The sequence below is a fragment of the Paramormyrops kingsleyae genome, chromosome 2 (assembly GCF_048594095.1).
Source record: "Paramormyrops kingsleyae isolate MSU_618 chromosome 2, PKINGS_0.4, whole genome shotgun sequence".
Lineage (NCBI taxonomy): Eukaryota > Metazoa > Chordata > Actinopteri > Osteoglossiformes > Mormyridae > Paramormyrops > Paramormyrops kingsleyae.
Window position 1 is genome coordinate 43,893,348 of NC_132798.1, and position 13,515 is coordinate 43,906,862.

A 13,515-nucleotide genomic window follows, 5' to 3' on the forward strand; every position below is an offset into this window, starting at 1 on the left:
GCCTGCTGTATGCATGCAGTCCCTGGTGTGGCAGTTTGACTACTGCCATTAGCAGAAGCAGCCTTAGTACAGCAATATAGGATAGAATATAGAACCCTTTGGTGAAGTGCCTCAGCCCAAAAGAATGTGTGGTTTGTGTCAGATGGTCTAAGTAGTCGGTACAAATAGGCACCTGCATACCTAATATTTTAAGTCTGCATCATACAAGTTAAGTTTACTTTATACTACCTCAGTGAACACATGCTGTCTTGTATATTCAAAACAACAGTGGCTTACTGCATTTTGTAAAGTATTCTTCTAGACATGAGAAGCCCTGAAAGAATTTAATGCCATTAATAAAATACAGGACGAACTCCACCTGCTGTCGAATCTATAAAAAAAAAATCCAAAAAAGTGCAATATAAATAGAGCACCATCTCCACCTACTGGCCAATTTAATACAAAAAAGAGAAAAATCTGCAATATACTGCCTGGCTTATAAATAAAATCTGATAATTTTCTATACGTCAAATAGCAGAAAAATGAAAGGAGCTTAAAAATATGGACTGAGGTGAAGGGAAAGTTAATTTGTTTGAAAGTATTATGAAGGGTATTTCAGCTGAATGAGTTATTAGACATACTAGGACAGTGGTTGTACCGCTCCCGTTTGACTGATCGCCACCAAACTTGGAAGGTCTGTCTGTAGTCCAGTGATACAGAAGTGAATCAAATTTTGTAAGGATTGGATGAAGCATGCCTGAGATTTAGCTGTTTGAATGAAATGGAATTAGAAATAGTGTGGCCAGCAGGTGGAGTCAACGCTCCATTTTAGAAATACTATTTAATACTTTTAGGCCATCTCATGTGTAAATGAAGTCTGATAATGTTCTATGAGGCAAATGGGTGAAAAATGAACAAAAAATAAACATATGGACCTAGTTGAAGGGAAAGGGAACAATTCTTTGAATATTTCATGAGAAATAAGGACATTTCAACTGAATTTTCTAAGGTGGGTTTTAGAAATATATAGACAGTGGCTGTAGCGCCCCCATTTGACCGATCGGCACCAAAGTTGGAGGGTCTGTCTGGGATCCCCTGCTATATTAGCCAGTCAAATTTGATGAGGATTGGATGAAGAATGCCTCAGATTGAGCTGTTTGATTGAAATGAGCATGGAAATGGTGCAGGTTTGGTGTAGTTGGTGGCCATAGCATACAGGTAGGTCAAGTTATTTTTATAAATTATCCATAAGGGCTGTGTCATGATTGATCTACTACCAGAATGACCTACATGGGCTGGACATTATAGTAGTTATAGCAATATGTTATTTATTAAGTTTTTAAATGTCACAAGGGAATGCAAATGACAATCATTAGGCATTGCATATTTCTTGATTTGGCATAACTAAGAGAACTTGCAATACAAAAGATTTCAACCAGTCATATGTCACTGGAAAAGAAATTAGGTAAATGTAAGTTGTACTGATTTTGCAGGTTTATACAGACATGTTATATTGCTGTAGCGCCCCCGTTTGACTGATCGGCACCAAATTTGGAGGGCCCTTCTCGAGTAATATCCTACATTATATATTTAAGTTTGGTGATGATTGCTTGAGGCATGCCTAAGATATAGCTGTCTGATTGAAATGGGTATGGCACCACTATGGTTTCGGTGTGGCTGGTGGCCGTACCTCATGGAAAGTTTATGATTTTTTTAATAATTTTATATAGGGACTGTCTCCTGATTTAAATGATACCAGATTTGTGTAGGATTGGTGAAAACCCTAGGAGGCTAACAAAAAGCCCTGTTTTCAGACTTTTACAAAATAGGCAAAAAGGGCAATTGTTATGATGAAGTTCTTTGTAACATTAAATTTGCCATGATCTAGTGGATAGGATTCGCAACAATTCTCAATTTCATCTTTAACAGTTCAGGAGAAATAGGCAGAAATGCAAAATTTGTTTCTATAGCGCCCCCATCTGGCTGATTGCGGTGTCCTTAACAGGGTATGCTAAGGTTCGGGAATCAAATGTGACAGCCTGTTTTGGTTGAGATTCGGTATTGTTTAGCCTGTCAAATGGCTGCTTCAATTTGATTGGCTGATGATGACCATGATTTTATGATCAATGACTACTATGATATATGTCTGATCTCAGAATTGGTCGTAGTATGAATTTGCCAAATTTTAGTTTGATTGGTCAAGGCAGGCAGGAGATATTGGCAGTTTTTAGTTGTAGCGCCCCCTATTGACGAAATGGGGCCAGCTTTATATCAACTCCCCAGAATGGCACTTGGAGGTAGGATTTCAAATTTGGTTAAGATCAGCTAAAGCAGGGCCAAGTTATAGCAGTCAGACTGAAACTGGCCAAATTAAGGTGTAGTTTGGGCGTGGCTGATGGCCGGATGATACAGAAATTTAATGGTTTTTTTTAAAAAGTCTTGATCAGCTCAGAGTACTGATTGGTTTGACACCTCATTTGTCTGATTGGGACAGATGGGGTAGGACTTGAAAGCAGAGGTCAGTTTTGCAAATTATGCAAATTAGCAAAAAATCTAAGTAGGCGGAGCTTCATAGTCCAAATGGCAAGTTGGTAGAGCAATGCTGTCTGTATCAGCAGAAAAAAAAAATTCAATTGTAGGACTAATAGGACAGGAGATATGGACTGAAACGCGTTGGGGGGCGCTAGAGCGCCCCCATCTGGCTGACAGGCCTGGGTCAGAGAATCTGAGTAGCGGGTAGGAATTGACATTATATTACCAAGTGTGGTTGGTCTAGCTCTTACAGTTTAGGCTGTACATTCAGTTTTAAGGCAGGAAAAAAATAATAATAAAGATAACTGCAAGCAGTGACAATCGGGTCCAAAGCAAATGGACAGAAGCAATGAAGAGGAATGAAGTGAATGGCATAAGATTAGAAGTTCACTAATTATTGTAAATGAAGTACAGACTGTAATTGATGAGCAATGCATTTAAATAATCAGAAAATAGGAAATGCTACTATGAGATGATAACTAACATTTGAACATTACTGTAGAAATGTTTATCAAGGTACAATAAAGGGAAAAGGGTAGATGAGAAATAGAAGGGATATGTGGTGACTAGTTGTTGGAGAAATATTGCAATTGCTGCAGTGTACATAGGCTGAAGTAACATTGAAGTTTGATAGATTTCTAAAAGTTAAATGGCAGTAATATATGAGATTAAAAATATGGACTTAGATGAAGGGAAAGGTGATTAATATTTAAATGTTTAAATAAACAATAAGGAGATGTCAGCTGCATTAACCAAGGTTGGTCTTAGACATATTATGACGGTGGCTAAATTGGAAATGAAGTACAGACTGTAACGGATGGCCAATGCATTTAAATAGACAGAAAGTAGGAAAATGGTAGATGAGAAAGAACGGACATGTGGTGACTAGTTGTTGGAAAAAATTGAAATTGCTGCAGTGTACATCACTGAAGTTTGATAGATTTCTAAAAGTGAAATGGCTGGAAAATGAAAGCAATTTAATAATATGGACTGAGATGAGGGGAAAGATGATTAATTTTTAATATTTCATGAGAAATAAGCTAATTTCAGCTGCATTATCGAAGGTTGGTCTTAGACATGTTATGACATTGGCTAAATTGGAAATGAAGTACAGACTGTAACTGATGGCCAATGTTTTTAAATAGTCAGAAAAAGTAGAAAATGCTTCTATGATAAGATAATACCTGATATTTTGAACATTGACTTTGATATGTTGATTAAGGTACGATAAACGGAAGAGGGTAGATCAGAAACAGAAGGGACATGTGGTGACTAGCTGTTGGAAGAAATTGCAATTGTTGCACTGTACACAGCCTGAAGTATCTCTGAACTTTGATACATTTCTAAAAGTGAAATGAAATGAAAATGTCAATAATCTTTGAAGGTTTGATGAAAAATAAATTTCAGCTGCATTAACTATTAGTATATTTTGACAGTGGCAGAAGCGCCCCCATTTAACCGAATGTCACCAAAGTTAGATGGTCTATTCATAGTCCAGTGCTACAGAAGTGAGTCAAATTTTGTGCGAATTCGATGAAGTATCAATGAGGTTTAGCAGACTTGATGAATTCGGTATGGAAATAGTGAGGCCAGCAGGTGGAGTTAGCGCTACATTTGATAATTGGTAGCATGCAGTCCCTGGTGTGGCAGTTTGACTACTGCCATTAGCAGAAGCAGCCTTAGTACAACAATATAAGATACAATATATAACCATTTGCTGAAGTGCCTCAGCCCAAAAGAATTTGTTTTTTGTGTCAGATGGTCTAAGTAGACGGTAGAAATAGGCACCTGCATACCTAATATTTTAAGTCTAGATCATACAAGTTAAGCTTACTTTATAGTACCTCAGTGAACACATGCTGTCTTGTATATTAAAAAAAACAACTGGCTTATTGCATTTGTAAAGTATTCTAGACATAAGAAGCCCTGAAAGAATTTAATGCCATTAATGAAATACAGGACGAACTACACCTGCTGGCTAATCTATAAAAAAAAATCTAAAAAACTGCAATATAAATAGAGCACCATCTCCACCTACTGGCCAATTTAATACAAAAAAGCGAAAAATCTGCAATATATACTGCCTGGCTTATAAATAAAATCTGATAATTTTCTATGAGTCAAATAGCAGAAAAATGAAAGGAGCTTAAAAATATGGACTGAGGTGAAGGGAAAGTTAATTCCTTGAAAGTATTATGAAGGATATTTCAGCTGAATTACCCAAGGTAGTGAATCAAATTTTGTAAGGATCGGATGAAGCATGCCTGAGATTTAGCTGTTTGAATGAAATGGGAATGGAAATGGTGTGGCCAGCAGGTGGAGTCAGCGCTCCATTTTAGAAATGATATTAAATGCTTTCTGACCTTCTCATTTGTAAATGAAGTCTGATAATGTTGTATAAGGCAAATTGGTGAAAAATGAAAGGAAATTAAAAATATGGACTCAGCTGAAGGGAAAGGTAACAATTATTTGAAGGTTTCATGAGGAATAAGGACATTTCAGCTGAATCTGCTAAGGTGGGTCTTACACATATATGGACAGTGGCTGTCACGCCCCCATTTGACCGATCAGCACCAAATTTGGACGGTCTGTCTGAGGTGCAGTGGTACATTAGTGGGTCAAATTTGGTGATGATCAGATGAAGTATTCCTCTGATTTAGCTGTTTGATTGAAATGATCATGGAAATGCTGTAGGTTCAGTGTGGCTGGTGGCTATACTGTACAGGCAAGTGAAGTTATCTTTATAAATTATACATATGGGCAGTGTCCTGATTTTTATACTACCAGATTGACCTACTTAGGATGGACATTGCAGTAGTTACAGTAATATGTTATTTATTAAGTTTTTAAATATGACAAGGGAATGCAAATGACTATCATGGGACATTGCATATTTCTTGATTTGACATGACTCACAGAACTTGCAGGGCAAAAGATTTTAACCAGTAATATGTCACTGGATCAAAAATGAGATAAATGTAAGTTGAGCTGATTTTGCAGTTTATACAGTGATGTTATATTGCTGTAGCACCCCCGTTTGACTGATCGGCACCAAATTTGGAGGGCCCTTCTCCAGTAATATCCTACATTATATATTTAAGTTTGATGATGATTGGTTGAGGCAGGCCTGAGATATAGCTGTCTGATTGAAATGGGTGTGGCACCACTATGGTTTGGGTGTGGCTGGTGGCCATACCTCATGGAAAGTTTATGATTTTTTTAATAATTTTATATAGGGACTGTCTCCTGATTTAAATGATACCAGATTTGTGTAGGTTTGGTGAAAATCCTAGGAGGATAAGAAAAAAGTACTGTTTTAAGACTTTTACAAAATAGGCAAAAATGGCAAGAGATATGATGAAGTTCTTTATACGATTAAATTTGTCATGAGCTAGTGGATAGCTTAAGCAACAATTGTCAATTTTATAATTAACAGTTCAGGAGAAATAGGCAGAAATGTGCTGTAGCGCCCCCATATGGCAGATTGACATGTCCTTTACAGGGTGGGCTCAGGGTCACAATACAAATGTATAACCAAAATTTGGTTTGGATTGCTCATTGTTTAGCTGGTCAAATGGCTGCTTGATTTTGATTGGCTAATGGTGGCCAGGATTTTACAACTAATGACTGCCATTTTACTTCTCTGACCTCAGGCTTGTACATAGTACATATCTGCCAAATTTCAATTAGATTGGTTAAGGCATTCAGGAGATATTGGCAGTTATTAGTTGTAGCGCCCCCTATTGACGAAATGTGGGCCGCATTGTATGTTGACCCCATGATAGAGCAGGGAGGTTGGATTGTAAGTTTGGTTCAGGTAGGCTAAGGTATGGAGAAGTTATAGCATTCAGACTGAAATAGGCCAAATTTAGGTGGGATTTGGGCATGGGTAGTGGCCATAAAATAGACAAATGTCAGACTTTCTTGAATCTATTTTAATCAGCTAAGTGGACTGATCGGTTTGACACCTCATTTGTCTGATTTGGTCCAATATTGTAGGACTTGAAGGCAGAAGTCAGTTTCACAAATTATGCAAATTAGCAAAAAATCTAAGTAGGCGGAGCTTCATAGTCCAAATAGCAAGTTGGTAGAGCAAAGCTGTCTGTATCAGCAGAAAAAATAATTTCAATTATAGGACTAATAGGACAGGAGCTATGGATTGAAACGCGTTGGGGGGCGCTAGAGCGCCCCCATCTGGCTGACAGGCCTGGGTCAGAGAATCTGAGTAGCGGGTAGGAATTGACATCATATTACCAATTTTGGTTGGTCTAGCACTTACGGTTTAGGCTGTGCATTCAGTTTTAGGGCGCGAAAAATAATAATAATAACTAGAAACTGCAGGCAGTTACTGAAGGGTCCAAAGGGTATGACAAGTAGGACAGGTAGGACAGGTAGGACAACAGAAGGTAGAAATCAGGATGGAGATTGTTGAGTGTCCGTCTAACAGGTCAGGAAATGTAGGACAGAATGTAGGACCCTGTGGTGTAGTGCCTGAACCTGACTGAATGCAATGTTTTGGTGAGATAGTCTGAGTAGTAGGTAGAAATCAGGATATAGACTAGTTAGTATCGGTCTAACAGGTCAGCAAATGCAGGACAGAATGTAGAACCCTGTGGTGGAGTGCCTTAGCCTGACTTAATACATGTTTTGGGTCAGATGGCCTGACTAGTTGGTAGATTTAGGGACCTTCATACCTGGTCTGGTAAGTGTAGATATTACATAGTTGCTTTTTTATACTGCCTGTGTAAACATAGGCTGTGTTGCATATTCTTAACAAAGTGCTGAGTTGCGGGAGTGTGACATGTAACAGCAGTAATATCATGCTGTATGCTATTCTAGGATGTATATTTAGACAGGAGAAAGGCTAAAAGTATTGAAGGCATTATTGAAATGGAGCGCTGACTCCACCTGCTGGCCAATTTATTATAAAATTGTAATTGCTGTAGTGTACACAGCCTGAAGAAAGATTAAAGTTTGAAAGATTTGTAAAAGTCAAATGGCAGGAGAATATAAGCAGATTAAAAATATGGACTTAGATGAAGGGAAAGGTGATTAATATTTTAATTTTTAAATAAACAATAAGCAGATTTCAGCTGCATTAACCAAGGTTGGTCTTAGACATATTATGACAGTGGCTGTAGTGCCCCCGTTTGACTGATTGCCACCAAACTTGGAAGGTCTTTTGCAGCTTGGCTGAGGCAGTCTAGTAACACAGCCGTGCATCAAATTTTGTGAGGATTGGATGAAGCATGCCAGAGATATAGCTATTTGAATGAAATAGGCATGGAAACAGTGTGGCCAGCAGGTGGAGTCAGCGCTCCATTTTAGAAATTGTATTCAATACTTTCAGGCCTTCTTATGTGTAAATTAAGTCTGATAATGTTCTATGAGGCAAATTGGTGAAAAATGAAAGTGAATAAAAAATATGGACTCAGGTGAAGGGAAAGGTAACAATTCTTTCAAGGTTTTATGAGAAATAAGGACATTTCAGCTGAATTTGCTAAGGTGGGTCTTAGACATATATGGACAGTGGCTGTAGCGCCCCTGTTTGACCGATTGGCACCAATATTGGAGGGTCTGTCTGAGGTCCCTTACTACATTAGGCCGTCAAATTTGATGAGGATTGGCTGAAGCACGGCTGAGATTTAGATGGTTGATTGAAATGAGCATGGATATGGTGCAGGTTTGTTGTAGCTGGTGGCCATAGCATACAGGTCAAGATATTTTTATGAATTATCCATAAGGGCAATGTCCTGATTGATGTACTACCAGAATGACCTACTTGGGCTGGATATTGTAGAAGTTACAGTAATATGTTATTTATTAAGTTATTAAACATCACAAGGGAATGAAAATGACTATCATTGGGCATTGCATATGTCTTGATTTGGCATGACTCACAGAACTGGCAGTACAAAATATTTTAACCAGTAATATGTCACTAGAACAGAAATGAGATAAATGTAAGTTGAACTGATTTTCAAGGTTTATACAGACATGTTATATTGTTGTAGCGCCCCCGTTTGACCGATCGGCACCAAATTTGGAGGGCCCTTCCGGACTACTATTCTACAGGATATATTAAAGTTTGGTGATGATTGGCTGAGGCAGGCCTGAGATATAGCTGTCTGATTGAATTGGGCATGGCACCTGTATGGTTTGTGTGTGGCTGGTGACTATACCTCATGGAAAGTTTATGATTTTTTTATGAATTATTTATTATGACTGTCTCCTGATTTAAATGATACCAGATTTGTGTAGGTTTGGTGAAAATCCTAGGAGGTTAACGAAATGTCTTGTTTTCAGACCAATATGAATTATGCAAAAACGCAAAGATGCAGAAGCAAGTTCTACATGTTGTTTGATTTGGCATGTCGTACTTAATTGACCGGGCAACAATTAGACTGCCATAACAGGATGGAGATTTAGCGTAGCTCTAATGTGACAGGAGATGTAGGGCAAACCGTAGAGGAGGATACTAAAAAGTCAGACAGAACTACAGGTCAGCAGATGTCAGACAGAACAGAACTTGTTTAGGTCAGATGGTTTGAGTAGAAGGTAGAAATCATGATGTAGATTGTTGAGTGTCGGTCTAACAGGTCAGGAAATGTAGGACAGAATGTAGAACCCTGTGGTGTAGTGCCTGAACCTGACTGAATGCATTGTTTTGGTCAGATGGTCTCAGTAGTAGGTAGAAATCAGGATATAGATTAGTTAGTATCGGTCTAACAGGTCAGCAAATGTAGGACAGAATGTAGAACCCTGTGGTGGAGTGCCTTAGCCTGACTGAATGCATGGTTTGGGTCAGATGGCCTGACTAGTTGGTAGATTTAGGGACCTTCATACCTGGTCTGGTAAGTCTAGATATTACAGAGTTTTCTTTTTTATACTGCCTGTGTAAACATAGGCTGTGTTGCATATTCTTAACAAAGTGCTGAGTTGCGTATTGTGACATGTAACAGCAGTAATATCATGCTGTATCATATTCTAGGTTATACATTTAGACAGGAGAAAGGCTAAAAGTATTGAAGGCATTATTGAAATGGAGCGCTGACTCCACCTGCTGGCCAATTTATTATAAAATTGTAATTGCTGCAGTGTACACAGCCTGAAGAAAGATTGAAGTTTGAAAGATTTGTAAAAGTCAAATGGCAGGAAAATATAAGCAGATTAAAAATATGGACTTAGATGAAGGGAAAGGTGATTAATTTTTTAATTTTTAAATAAACGATAAGCAGATTTCAGCTGCATTAACCAAGGTTGGTCTTAGACATATTAGGACAGTGGCTGTAGTGCCCCCGTTTGACCGATTGCCACCAAACTTGGAAGGTCTTTCTGAAGTCTAGTAACACAGATGTGCGTCAAATTTTGTGAGGATTGGATGAAGCATGCCAGAGATATAGCTATTTTAATAAAATGGGCATGGAAACAGTGTGGCCAGCAGGTGGAGTCAGCGCTCCATTTTAGAAATTGTATTCAATACTTTCAGGCCTTCTTATGTGTAAATTAAGTCTGATAATGTTCTATGAGGCAAATCGGTGAAAAATGAAAGTGAATAAGAAATATGGACTCAGGTGAAGGGAAAGGTAACAATTCTTTCAAGGTTTTATGAGAAATAAGGACATTTCAGCTGAATTTGCTAAGGTGGGTCTTAGAAATATATGGACAGTGGCTGTAGCGCCCCCATTTGACCGATTGGAACCAAAATTGGAGGGTCTGTCTGAGGTCCCTTACTACATTAGGCCGTCAAATTTGATGAGGATTGGCTGAAGCACAGCTGAGCTTTAGATGGTTGATTGAAATGAGCATGGATATGGTGCAGGTTTGTTGTAGCTGGTGGCCATAGCGTACAGGTTAAGATATTTTTATGAATTATCCATAATGGCAATGTCCTGATTGATGTACTACCAGAATGACCTACTTGGGCTGAACATTGTAGAAGTTACAGTAATATGTTATTTATTAAGTTTTTAAACATCACAAGGGAATGAAAATGACTATCATTGGGCATTGCATATGTCTTGATTTGGCATGACTCACAGAACTGGCAGTACAAAATATTTTAACCAGTAACATGTCACTAGAACAGAAATGAGATAAATGTAAGTTGAACTGATTTTCAAGGTTTATACAGACATGTTATGTTGTTGTAGCGCCCCCGTTTGACCGATCGGCACCAAATTTGGAGGGCCCTTCCGGACTACTATTCTACAGGATATATTAAAGTTTGGTGATGATTGGCTGAGGCAGGCCTGAGATATAGCTGTCTGATTGAATTGGGCATGGCACCTGTATGGTTTGTGTGTGGCTGGTGACTATACCTCATGGAAAGTTTATGATTTTTTTATGAATTATTTATTATGACTGTCTCCTGATTTAAATGATACCAGATTTGTGTAGGTTTGGTGAAAATCCTAGGAGGTTAACGAAATGTCTTGTTTTCAGACCAATATGAATTATGCAAAAACGCAAAGATGCAGAAGCAAGTTCTACATGTTGTTTGATTTGGCATGTCGTACTGAATTGACCTGGCAAGAAATGTCGATTGTAGGCTTCACCGTTCTCGAGAAATAGGCAGAAATGCAAAAGTTGTCACTGTTGCGCCCCCATCTGGCCGAGTGAGGTGTCCTTTACAGTTTAGGCAGAGGGTCAGAGCACAAATGTATCACCCAAATTTGATTTAGATTGGTCATTGAGAAGCCTGTGAAATGCCTGCTTGATTTTGATTGGCTGATGGCGGCCACTCTTTAAGGAATAATTACTGCCATTGTAGGTGACTGACCACAGGCTGCTTCCTAGTACATATCTACCAAATTTCAGTTAGATTGGCAAAGGCAGTCAGGAGATATTGCCAGTTTTTAGTTGTAGCGCCCCCTATTGACGAAATGCGGCCCGCCTCGGACCGTGTCCCCAGAATGGTGTAGGGAGGTAGCATTTCAAATTTGGTCAAGGTAGGCCAAGGCACGGCCAAGTTATAGCCGTCAGACCAAAACGGGCCAAATTTGGACATTGTTTGGGCGTGGCTAATGGCCGTAGGATATAAAAATGTCTGAATTTTGTGGATAATTCTTGATCAGCAGAGAATTCTGATTCGTCTGACACCTCATTTGTCTGATTTGGTAGGACAAGCCAGGACTTTAAGGAAAAAGTAGGATTGGCAAATTATGCAAATTAGCAAAAAATCTAAGTAGGCGGAGCTTCATAGTCCAAATGGCAAGTTGGTAGGGCTTTGCTGTCTGTATATGTAGAACAAAGAATTTCGATTGTAGGTCTAACAGGACAGGAGATATCGACCGAAACGTGTTGGGGGGCGCTAAGGCGCCCCCATCTGGCTGGCAGGACTGGGTAGGACAACCTGAGTAGTGGGTAGGAATTGACATCATCTGACCAAGTTTGGTTGGTCTAGCTCTTACAGTTTAGGCTGTACATTCAGTTTTAGGGCAGAAAAATAATAATAATAATAATAATAATAATAATCCTAAGAAAAACAATAATGGTCCATAAGGACTTCGTCCTTTGGACCCTTAATAACTAGAAACTGCAGGCAGTTACTGAAGGGTCCAAAGGGTATGACAAGTAGGACAGGTAGGACAGGTAGGACAACAGATGGTTTGAGTAGAAGGTAGAAATCAGGATGGAGATTGTTGAGTGTCCGTCTAACAGGTCAGGAAATGTAGGACAGAATGTAGGACCCTGTGGTGTAGTGCCTGAACCTGACTGAATGTAATGTTTTGGTGAGATAGTCTGAGTAGTAGGTAGAAATCAGGATATAGACTAGTTAGTATCGGTCTAACAGGTCAGCAAATGCAGGACAGAATGTAGAACCCTGTGGTGGAGTGCCTTAGCCTGACTTAATACATGTTTTGGGTCAGATGGCCTGACTAGTTGGTAGATTTAGGGACCTTCATACCTGGTCTGGTAAGTGTAGATATTACATAGTTGCTTTTTTATACTGCCTGTGTAAACATAGGCTGTGTTGCATATTCTTAACAAAGTGCTGAGTTGCGGGAGTGTGACATGTAACAGCAGTAATATCATGCTGTATGCTATTCTAGGATGTATATTTAGACAGGAGAAAGGCTAAAAGTATTGAAGGCATTATTGAAATGGAGCGCTGACTCCACCTGCTGGCCAATTTATTATAAAATTGTAATTGCTGTAGTGTACACAGCCTGAAGAAAGATTAAAGTTTGAAAGATTTGTAAAAGTCAAATGGCAGGAGAATATAAGCAGATTAAAAATATGGACTTAGATGAAGGTTAAGGTGATTAATATTTTAATTTTTAAATAAACAATAAGCAGATTTCAGCTGCATTAACCAAGGTTGGTCTTAGACATATTATGACAGTGGCTGTAGTGCCCCCGTTTGACTGATTGCCACCAAACTTGGAAGGTCTTTTGCAGCTTGGCTGAGGCAGTCTAGTAACACAGCCGTGCATCAAATTTTGTGAGGATTGGATGAAGCATGCCAGAGATATAGCTATTTGAATGAAATAGGCATGGAAACAGTGTGGCCAGCAGGTGGAGTCAGCGCTCCATTTTAGAAATTGTATTCAATACTTTCAGGCCTTCTTATGTGTAAATTAAGTCTGATAATGTTCTATGAGGCAAATTGGTGAAAAATGAAAGTGAATAAAAAATATGGACTCAGGTGAAGGGAAAGGTAACAATTCTTTCAAGGTTTTATGAGAAATAAGGACATTTCAGCTGAATTTGCTAAGGTGGGTCTTAGACATATATGGACAGTGGCTGTAGCGCCCCTGTTTGACCGATTGGCACCAATATTGGAGGGTCTGTCTGAGGTCCCTTACTACATTAGGCCGTCAAATTTGATGAGGATTGGCTGAAGCACGGCTGAGATTCAGATGGTTGATTGAAATGAGCATGGATATGGTGCAGGTTTGTTGTAGCTGGTGGCCATAGCATACAGGTCAAGATATTTTTATGAATTATCCATAAGGGCAATGTCCTGATTGATGTACTACCAGAATGACCTACTTGGGC